This window comes from Dermacentor variabilis, chromosome 2 (assembly GCF_050947875.1).
Source record: "Dermacentor variabilis isolate Ectoservices chromosome 2, ASM5094787v1, whole genome shotgun sequence".
Lineage (NCBI taxonomy): Eukaryota > Metazoa > Arthropoda > Arachnida > Ixodida > Ixodidae > Dermacentor > Dermacentor variabilis.
In genome coordinates, this window is record NC_134569.1 from 56,135,390 (window position 1) to 56,147,520 (window position 12,131).

Here is a 12,131-nt window from a genome sequence, read left to right on the forward strand (position 1 = left end):
AACCCCCAGCGGTATTGAGCACTTATGTGCTCGGAATTGGTGTTTGGGCACTACAACGTTATGAACATTTTCTTTCTCTCCTTTCATATTGCTCGAGGGGTCACATCCTCGGAAGGAGGCGAGCACCAGTGGTTATTCTATAATGCATGGCGCTGTATGCATTTGCATAGCAGATTGACTTAACCCGTGAGATCAAATACGACGTCCGTCGACTGCGCTTGCCGGAATCGTTGAGTGTTGTATGTCCTTTTGGGGCACAAGTACACCTAATAAAAAGGTAAATTCCCAACTCACACTGCAGAATTAAATCATTTTTCAAGGTCATCACAACGGCACAATACTAACCCTGCAAAAGACGAAAGGCAAATAAAAAGAACATAAAAAGGCGAACAAGAGAGGTGTTCTATATGCGCACCTGTTAATAAAAGCTTGTTACTCACCTGCGCTATAAAAAAAACATTTCTATACGCACCCACGGATGTCATATACCTGTATTGTTCAAGTCACCTAGGAAGCAGCAGGACCTACAGAACGGCCCATGTACACTTTCAAAACTCAATTAAATTGAGGTCTTTCATGTGCGAAAACCATGACCTGATTATGAGGCACGCCGTACTGGAGGCACTGCGGATTAATTTCGACCACCTGGGGTTCTTTAACGAGCACCCTATGCACGGTACACGTGCGTTCTTGCATTTCACCCCGCCATCGAAAAGCGGCCGCCGCGGCCGGGATTTGATGCCGCGACCCCGTGCTTAGCAGCGTAATGCCGAACCCACTAAGCAACCACGTCGGGTAGTTCGTATTCGCGACTACACGAAAACAGAGGAAGAAGACGGGCCCGCACACGGCGATAGTATTCTTTCTCTTCGCTACTTGCATGCGTAGTCGAGCGGCAAGATTTGTTGAAGTTCTCGTCAGCTTCTTCCAGGCAGACATCGCGACAATAACATAACGTATATGTAATAATATCACATAAGGAAATAGGAAATTTGATTTTTATTCTGATGAGATTCAAAACAAATATGTTCAGTGCTACAAGAAAAACAAAAGCAAAACATTTCGCACTATTTGCTCTTGTTTTCTGACGACCGCGCCACAAGGACAACCCGTTTATTGTTCCTGCAGTGTCGGTACCTTGAAATTAACATATTGAGGAAGCTACCGCAACTTTTCAATTTTTTTTTTCCTTTTTGACTACGAGCCTGCATGATGCGTATGAAGCGAAGCTTGTTTGCCGCGCGTACCGTTTGTTCATCGTTTAGAGATTAACCAAAGCGAGCGCGAATATCAAAATGCAGTATCCACACCATTGCGGTCCGATACGCAGGCAGGCGCGTCCTTGCATGATAAAACGGTGTCTCGGAAACTTTCAAAATTTCGAAGTTTGCTTAAACATAATGAAAATTAAGCATGCACGTTTCAGTCCTTCTCACTTTGCATATCGGTCGGGAACTCAAACTGACTAGCCGGCGCACGAGGCATTTCATTAACCTATAAGTTCACTTATTCGTGACTGGGTTATCTCCAACGTGATGGCCGCACCCTGTCGCTATGGCGCTTGCGTGTGTGGGCTACCACGAAAAAAAGCAAAAACAATAAACGAAGATTGATTTCGGCATTACTAGCACTACTGCTTTCATCGCTTCTAGCGAGAAAAAACACGATTACTTTCCGAAACTGAGAAGTAAAGGCACCAGACGCGTAGGACAGGTGACTGAATGCTGGGAAACTTTCTATGCTCGTCATGGGACCAAGACAGATCGCTAGAGAAATACTGCAACACGCTAGCAAACATTCCCGCATAATTAATCACGTCCTTAAGATCAGTCTCGGCAAGCTATCTTTTCCTGGCTAAGCCAGCGCAGGGTGAAAAAAGAAAGTGGCGCAAGTTTTTTTTTTTTTTTTACGCTTCTTACCGGGCCTTTGCCTTCATAAGAATCTGCGTGGTGCCGAATTTGAATAATAATAAGAAACTTCTTCCTGCACCCGATTCTTCGTTCTTGCGCTTTAATATAACTTTTTTTTTTTCGTTTGGTCGGACAGCGTCTGACGTTCACAGCAGCCTCCTTGTTCATGCTGATGATATGCGCTCGGTTCAAAGTCACATGAACCTGACGTCATATCTGTCAAGAATATTAAGGAGCGAAGTATAGGAGGTGAAAGAAAAAACGTTGCACCGATCCTCCCGGGCTGACCGCCCCTAATTTCCCGCTTAAACGCATCAATTAGGGTAACGATCCAATTTGCAACTTATTATATTTTTTCTTATCTTTTCCCTGCATTTGTGACAGCCAGCTACGCTCCAAGTGACGCCTCAGCGCCCGCTGAAAATCTTACGCAGCGCCAAACACACCCCTGCTTTCTTTTTTCTTTCTGCTTGCTGTCGTGATTGTTTTCTTTTAGCGTGATTCGCGCTATATTTTGCCCATCTGAAACTTTATTCTTAAACCTGTGAATTTGTGAAGTCTCGCGGTGCGCTTGGCCCTGAGTGTTTATATGTGGGCTTGCCCTAGAAGGGCTGCTTATTGTTAGCGCTAGCATATCGAAGCTCATCTCCTGCCCTTCCTTCTAGGCACGCGCCTTTCGTCTTGATAGGGCGCTGCCAGCTTAGCTGCAAGGAAGCCGATAAGAAACATACTTTCACATGCCAGGAAACAAAGCAAAAATGTGAAGTAATGTGGTTTTTCGAAGTATAACGCATAATAATGTGACGCGTCCAGATGGTGATAGCGGTGGAAACGAATGAAAAAAAAAAGATATCGGCGTAGACAACAATAACGCCTGTAGCGGCTATGTATGAACAGATTTGCGTGTACAGATGTCCCAACGTCAGCTTCCGTCAACGGTGTCAGCGCTCATTTCTCCCGTAGTGGAGGAATCGCGTTTGCTCTGCCTTGATTTCAGAAATGTACAATCCCTTCTATTTTCAACTAAATATAAAGCAGTCCTGTGATAAACATACTCTAAGTACTTCGATAACTTAAATCTTTAGGCTTCAATGGGGGTGCTAGATGTGAAGGTTGGAAGCAATGCACTTACAGTTCTTTATTACACTGAAATAAATAAATAAATAAATAAATAAATAAATAAATAAATAAATAAATAAATAAATAAATAAATAAATAAACGTAGGAAAGCACACACACCACAGCTAACATTTCTAAGACCAACAGAAAAGCTAACATAAAAACAAACAAGCAGGCAAACAACCGAACAGGCAAGCAAGCAAGCAAGCAAACAAGCAAGCAATATGCAGTGATACATTGAACAGGTGCCCGAGCTAACCAACAAGTTTTAAACACCAGTAAAGAGCGCCTTTCTTTAAAAACCTGAAACTGCCCACGAGAAGAGCACAGTCCAAAGAAACGAATGTGAGGTTACCGGACGCTTTCGATATATCACGCACTTTTGCTAGGGATAAAGCGGACGGGGCTACAACATATACATTGTGTTGCCACACGCGCAAGGGGTACCTAAAGAAACGGAAACACCCAGCCTCTGTACTGTGGACTTTGCCCTCAAACTCACTACGAATGCGAACTTAGGGCAAAATATGGAAACTTCCCTCTATTAAGTTCTCCTTGGTGTTGGTCGCAAGAGCAGTTTTCTTAAATTCAGTTTGCTAACTCCCAATACCAGGTCACCATCAACTTTCGGTTATCAAGCTCCCTGTCGGTAGTCTCATTTATATGCGCTCACCAGGGGAAAATCAAGAATCTAAAAGGGGGCACAAGTCTAGAATGGCACACGACTTCACATAGTTCGCAAGATACGTGCATAGCCGTGCGTTACGTTCACGTGTCATTTGTGCGGCCCATTAAAGACAAACAGTGCATAAAGAAAATTGCTGATAGCGCCCCACAATTCTCGTTGCATTTGTACGTGCTTAATCGCTCGCCAATGGAATACGCCTTAACGAGTCCGAGACGAGACAAGAGATTATTATTGTCGTCTTTCTCGTGTGTTTCCCATTAGCAACGTGGGTTCCGTGCCACACGCTTCTATTTTAGTTCCACGTGCGCCTCGAATGCCGTGCTGGAAACAAACGATACAAGATAGTTCAGATAAATCTTCCACAATGGCAGCCTGATATAAAAACATGGCACAAGTGCGCGGTACTAGACCCATACGTATGAAAAAGCACAAAAAAGCGGGCGTTAGCTTTCTTTGTTACATTTTTCTCATTTTCCACTTGATATTTTTTTTCTTTTTGACAGATAGACGCGCTGAAGACTTTGGTGGGGACGATTAATCTGCAGCATAAGGTATAAAGCATTCTGACTCTACTTCATTGTTTCTTTTTTCCCCGTCACTCTGGTTTTCACGGAAACATCGCGAATCTCTCTATCTCTATTGGCTGAGAGGAGCAATCTATGTGGGTATATGATTCTGCGAGGGATGCATTCGCGGTCTTGGCAGCGGCGTGCCAGCCGTCATAATGACCGTGATGGAGATTACGGGCGCGTCAGGACTGCTTTGATCGATGGCGGAAAAGACGGCATTTACCGCGGGCTCCCCGATGGATACGCCAACAACACCAAGGGAATCGTTTGAGCATGAGAAGAGTAAGGAAAATTCAGGAGATAAAACAGACGAGATCAGACGAACGATGAGGTGTCTATTATTTGATTATTGCACTGGCATGTCACATATTTTGCTCACTTTTAATTTTGACGCCAGGCTGATCCGGCATTTATTTAGAATAATGACTGATACTAAATAATCAACCGATTAGTCTTGCATCATAATTTAATGCCATAAATATGTTGAGGCGATTCATATTGCGGACCAGCATTAGGGCAGGAAGTGAATGCAACATTTTCGTCCGACCGGAAGGACAGAATGAAGTAGAATTCTACATTTTACATTGAAGCTGAGCGTCCAAATAGTCAGGAACGGGAAAGTCTGTTCAAACGCTCTTTTCTCGCCTCGACGTAGGATGCAGCTGACATCTTGGATTTCCCTGCAGAAATTGAATGAACGCCACTGAGACCTGGTTGTTTAAGCCCGATCTCTGACTAGGCCCGCTCGCATCTCTTTCGTATCAGACACATTACGTTACGTGGCAGACGAGACATGAAGTTGCCCTTTGTTCCGCGAAGTCAGAGTCACTTTATTTAGACATCGAGTACACATCCAATGAGACCATCCTTTGTGAGACCCGCACTCTGCTACAGTTCAAGGCAGCAGGATACAGAAAGAGCAAGTACCTTTAAATGTCTATAGTGCCTAGATGTACCTTCGTTAACAAGCGCTTTTTAAAGTGTAATGTCTAGATATAACTTCCTTAGTAAATGCCTTTGTTAGCATATATCCCTGTTACAGTCAGTGGCAAGAAACAACTTCAGTACAAAAGAGCAAGCATGTTGAAATCAGTGTGGCGTTGTTATCAGCACTTGTTTTATCCTTTGTCGACCATACGTATTTGACGACTAAAGACTATTCGTTGTACTTGTTGGCGCAGGTTATGTACCCAAAAGTTGTTTCCGTATTCGTGGCAACAGCAATGCTGAGGAACAATGCTGAAGTCATCTTTGTGCTCCACAGTCTGGCTCGCGTGGCAACATCTTTTGAAAAGATGAAACAAAAAACCAATATTTAAAAATTAAATTATTATTTGAATTCTAGGGTGTTGCGGGCCAAAACCATAATCGGATTATTAGTCATGCCGTAGCGGCAGGCTCGAACTTATTTTGACCCCCTGAGGTTGGCCAACATGCACATAAATCCAAATGCACGAGCGCGTCTTTATTTCGCTCATCCCACCGAAATGCGGCCGCCGTGGCGAGGATCGATCCCGCAACCTCGAGCTCAGCAGCGAAAAAAAAGAGAGCAATATAGCTGCACCCAGAAAGTTGACGCCAAGTAGCCCTCGAAAAGATAAAAGCTGCTGTGGAGCGTATTCTATCATTATGGCAACTCCTCTAGTGTCCGTTGAAAACAACGGACACTCGGCAGATGTCACATGATTGTTAAAAGAACCATACGGATGTGTCTGCCTACTCAGCGGCATTTCAAGTGTCAATGCACATAATTAGGATGCTTATCTTCCTCACCTGCATGCTCTGACGGCTCAGGTTGTAGTTGACGTTATAGTGACGGGCACAGTTGTGCTCAGACGTCATCGTACAGTGTACATCGTCGTTTTCTTTCTCTTTTTTATACTTAAGCTACACCTTGAACTTACGCAAGTGACCTTTCCTTCTTAAACGAGTAATACAAGGGATCTTGCCGCTATCCCATGGTTCCGCAATTATTCTGCTGTTGCTTATGCAATGGTGTTACGATTTGAAACGATCTAGGGGATAAATCCAATGCCACAGATATCAGAAAGCTCAAATATTGTTCCGCCGTCGGAACGTTTCAAGAATATCAGCCGCGTGTTGCATTGCAGGATCAATCTCGTATGCCTGCTAATTTCAGGTCAAAACGGGCTTTCATGGTTAGGTAACGTATTTGTCGGCACACGGCGAAGTCGCAGAGAGCTCTTAAAGCATCTTTTTTTATTCCGGAGTTACGCCAGAAACAAGACCACGGTGTGCGAGTCTGTCTCATAAATGTATCCGTTAGGAGGTACAGGCGCGATACAAAAAATGCAACAACACAAATATTGACACCGACAGTCCTCAGGCAAACGACGATAAACAAAGAATGTGCCATCGCGGTGTAAGAAGCCTGCGTCGTGAGCTTCTGAACTCAGAGCCGCGTGCATGGGCTTTACGAAACTTTTTCCATAATCAACGAGCGCACACGGGTATTGCGAACAGCGAATCATCTTTCTTGAGTTGAACCAACGTAACGTTGCCCCTTTGCATAAAGACGACCTTTATAAAAGCATTTATTATTCTCTAGAATAGCGCTGATGCCGTCCTTACAGCACTTCCCTGGATAATGTTGCAGCGTTCGATGAGCTTCTAGCTGCCCGACAGGAAGGCGGAGTGGCGGTCTCGTTAAAAATAAAAGCACGAAAACATGCTTTCTTAAATATTTGATGAAAGGGAATCAAAACTGAGTAGTCTTTAATGTCACTGCCGGAAAGGCGAGGCCTGTGTGCATATTTGAGAACTTTCAACGATGGTCACAGTACCTTAGCTGTTATCGCCAGCCTGGCTGAGCGTTGTAGAATGGCAATATACGGTTCCTGCCAGTAAACAATGTAGTCCATGCTGAATTTATTCGAGTAAAACTACTCATACACATTTCTAACGAGGAAGAGCAAGTTAACTGCGGACGTATTAAGGCTTGCGACACTTGCCGACAGTTGCTATTACAAGGCGCTACGTTTGATGAAAGTTAGGTAAAGTTAAACCTTCATAGAAGCTCCCGTTTCAAGGCAACATCACCCTAACGTCATGGCCACAGACGAGTAGAAAAATAAACAATGCGAGTATCAAGGTGGAACTGAACGCATGTTGGCATCCTGCGAACAATACTGCTAGTGATGCACATTAGCATGCCGATTCGTCTTTCAATACGTCCTATAATAAGCCTTTATTCATTGTAAAAGTCCGCACGGAGTTGGAATTTGACACCATTTTATCAGCCTCGGAAGCACTTGTAGATGATCATTGCTATGTTTTATAACCCTGTGTGCTTCCAGTATACCACCAACACCAGTATACCACCAACACCAGTATACCACCAACAATTATGCTGATGATGATGACGATAGAGGTGATCATGATGTGCTCTTTCGTATATGTTCCCAACTTATAATATATTGGTGCTGTAGGCATGAAAAAGTGAGGGAGAACAAGCTGTGCTGCAAACCAGCTTCTAGAGAATCTGCTTCCATCAACCCGCGTGACAAATAATCGAGCAACACCCCTGCAAGCATTGTAGACTCCCAGAACTGTCCGCGGCCCAAGGACTACGCATTAGCCATGAGACAGTATGGTGGAACGGTGTGACGGAGGATGGCAGTAGTGAACGAGCTAGGATGGCATACACGCCAGACAATGCACCGCTCCGCGCTTTTTCTCTATACCGCTCCGTCACGCAGGTTGTACGTATCTCGGGACAGCCACGAAGAAGGCCCGCCGCATTCGATCGAAAGAGTTTTTGAGAGGCTCTATAGCGTCGCAGATCTTTATACATTCTTTAGCGTTTGCGTGCGTCGTCGTTGTTGTCTATAGCTTCCAGTTATGCACCACATTTGGTTGCGCCAGTGTGACGGACGCGGCTTCAATGCATTAAAATAAGAACGTCTTTTCGGCTAGGGCGTGTGTCAAGCTTCGTGCCTGTTTAACCGAATCCGCCACTTGATCGAACGCTGCCATTTGCGGAGCCAAACCGAGAGCGCTCCTTTATCCGTGAAGAGAGATAGACCGCCCTGCCTTGTTTCTTTCCGCGCCACCGCGTGCACTTGTGCTTGATGTATAATTCTCGTTTTTTCGGGTATTGGGGCCAAATCGAAAGGACCGCTTCACACGCTTCGTGCGTGTCTAGAAGCCGCGGAAATGCGATGCCGCGACTTGGGAACACCAGCGAGGCATGAAGGTTTCTAAGTTGCTCAGTCAAGGGCTGTCACTTTAAATGGAAATAGCGCCCCTGTAATGCGACCGCGAGAGAAATGACGTGACAAGTATTGTGACCGATTGGTACATTTCACTGCACGTGCCGAAGTATACGTGCTGAGTGTGTGGTGTCCTGCAGAGAGCTCTGTATTTCTCTCTGTATAGTCACGTACGGCGTGCTTTATTATAAATGCAAACACTTCTATTAAGACAGCAGATTATTCAGTAAATACTGAAGGAATGACAGTGTAGGCAAATCTGCTTTGCCTTGCCTATAGTCATTGCACTGGAAAGAATGTTGGGCGACTGGCAATATTATTAGCGCTGCAAGCAAACGTGTAGGAAGTCAACCTGTCGCGTTGTGTCCACCTCTCGATTTTTCCCCTTTTTCAAGTTTGCTGGCATTCTCCTAGCGTAACCATGTACCAACTAGCCCAGCAAGCCACTCTCAGAAAGGCAACCAAGGAGGCACACGGACAAACGCGCTTTGAAACGAGGGCTATCATCTCGCAAGACATATGTAAGATTTCAATGCCTGCGTGCATTGCTGCTTAATCAGGCGAGATTTCATGTGGCACGCTACATTTAAGATCGCTATATTTTACGCTACGCAGCCTCGCACGTGACAAACATTAAGATGATGCTGCACGTGTAGGGTGGAGCAGTGTAGCCACAAAAAGTCGTTTGCTGGGCTATGAAACCTGGCTTCGCCTCGTGCTAGCACTCTTGTTTAAATTTGCGCGCATTGCTAAAAACGGGAGAAACGGTTGCCTTACACTGCAAACACTGCTCTTACAATTCGTACACGCTAGCCAACGGGGCCTTCTAGTCTAGCGTTTGAATTATTCACGCTGCACTTACTAGTGGAACCAAATCAACTTTTCCTGAATCAGGCTGCTAGAGAGGTGCAGGCTTTCTTCGAGCGATAGCTCTGTGGCTACGAAACCATCCTTTCTCGCTATGTTTCTTACTACTGCAGATTAGACAACGTATATCTTCATAGAACACGCTACGCACCGCACTTCTTTTGATTCTTAAATCATATTTAAAGCAGCGTCAGTGCTGCCAGTGAAGCCGGCGAGCGAGCTGGGTCCGCGGCACGGGCGCCTTGTACAATGTTTCGCATAGCGCGCGCTCATTCGCAGGTCCATAAAATATGCACCGCCATTTCATCTTTGTTCTCTATACTTTTCAGTGCGTCGCGCAGGATAAGCGCGTGATAACATCTCGCGTTTGCTAAGGGCCGTGTAAGAACAAAAGCCTACGACATTTGGGGGCTCACAGATAACAAATAAGAAAGATGCGGGGAAGGGAAAGGGAGGCGACGGGGGCAGAACCAGGATTTCCAGGCTTGAATATATAGGCGCGTTTGGAGGATGCCTTGGGGAGGGCACCGCCGCGCTTATCTTCCCTCGACATTTCGCGGCACGCTTTGTAAGGCATCTGTCCCGCGTTCTTCGGCGCCCGGAGTCAATTAGTTAATTGGTGTCCCCGTCCTCACAACCTCTTCCCCCCCCCCCCCCCCCCCACCCCCGTTCGTTTCCTTCATTCGTGGCATTTTCTCGAGGCAGAACAACGGGAAACAAAGGCGGGAAGCCAGGAATAGATACTGCCGAGGGAAGAACACACAGACGCGCGTGTGTTAGTGCGTGTGTACAGCCATTTACGCATTAATAGAGCAAGTCTCTCGCAAAAGAGCTCGTCGCTGAAGTAAACGCATGTGGGCGTCACGTGCTTGCACGCTGCAATCATAATGGGTGGATATGAATGTTCCTGCATTCCTGCTTGTGGCAGCTGCATTTGTTTGGGGGAGGGGAGGAGGGGGATTTATAGGAACTAGAAATTGTTGCGCTAATTGCACCACTCCCCTCCCCCCTCCGCCCCTCCCTCCATCCCCTACCCCTACGACCCAAATCCCAGCCTTCATTTTATTCTAGGACAAAAAAAAAAATGCAACCCTACTGTGTCGGTAAGTCAACCAAACTTTTGACTGTTTAGCACTTCTGCAGGCACGGTTGCTTTGGAAACATCAATTAGCGGGTGCACGCCTGTCTAGGACAGAGTTATCCACGCAAGTGCTACCTCATATGCTATAAAAGGGGGGCTCCGTGGTCGCCTTTAAGAAAAACCGTTCCCTCCGAAGGAGTCAAATACGCGGTGCGTTCGCGAACACGTAACTACGCTGAAGAGACTATTGGGGAGATATAACGCCTGCTAAACAAGAAAAAGAACATCTCTAAGTAGCTGCGAGTGTGAAAGAAGCGCGACTGGGACTGGTCAGATGAAATTCGGCAACCGACACTGGTCAGATCGCAGTGACTCGTCTCAAGCTTCGTTTTTCTACATTCACCGTCGCACTGGTGCACACTTTCTTCTGGAACAGTCGATACATCAACGAAGTGCGGCAAGTTATTTTTCGCAACCGTAAACCACTGCTCGCTTGCTCATCTTGGGCGCGTGACTTGCGCAAGAAAGTTAATAATAATAATAATATTTGGGATTTTACGTGCCAAAACCACTTTCTGATTATGAGGCACGCTGTAGTGGAGGACTCCGGAAATTTTGACCACCTGGGGTTCTTTAACGTGCACCTAAATCTAAGCACACGGGTGTTTTGGCATTTCGCCCCCATCGAAATGCGGCCGCCGTGGCCGGGATTCGATCCCGCGACCTCGTGCTCAGCAGCCCAACACCATAGCCACTGAGCAACCACGGCGGGTAGCAAGAAAGTTGGATCTCTCGCAGGCGAAAAGGGAAATTCGTTGAGAGCAAGGTAAACTGTACTTGAAATTTAACTTTCGCTCCAGAGCAATAATATATCTGCAGTGAGGCATTCACACATAATGTGACATGGCGCGTTACTTGGTGAGTGCCGCCGCGTTCCTGCTAGCGCTTGGCTGTGGTGCTTTCCCGGGAGAGCGAAGGATATACGGCAATGCCTAGCCAGGCGTCTTCGTGAGCACCTCCCCGTCTCTCGCTCTTTCTTTCCTTTCTTTTCTTTTTTTTTTTCTGGCAGTCTGGAGGTGAGGATGCAGTCATAAACTGAAAACGCGATATTCTCACTCGAAACAGAGGTCCCGGATGCATAAAAACAATATTAAATAAATATTGGCAAAAACTTATAATGAATGTCAAAGACAGCGTTAGCTGCGCTGAAATCCGCTGGAATTCCGCTTAGCGGCATTTTACACAAACCACCGAAAAGACGAAGCAAGGACAAGTGATACACACATCCGGGAATAACAGTGGCGTGATACGCGGGCACGTGGGTCATCACCACGTTATCCACACGACCGCTGATTACACTGTAACCGGAATAGCCAAAATTTTTATTGCACCATCTCCAGAATCGATCTATTTTGCTTGGCAAGAAACCGATAGAGCAAACGCGCCAGACCCAGGAATGAAAACAGTATGGAAAGCTTTACTTTAAAGAAACAATTATGTGCTTGTAGATGTATCTTTGTTGCTGTGAGGATAATTTAGGCACATTTAGTTGTTTCTTTGCAAAATTACGCAGAGAGCAGAGTTGATCACCGGCATATTTGCAGTAGCAGTATGCAGATGACTATATAAGCCGTTTTGTTACATGTGCACCATATCCTGTCTTTT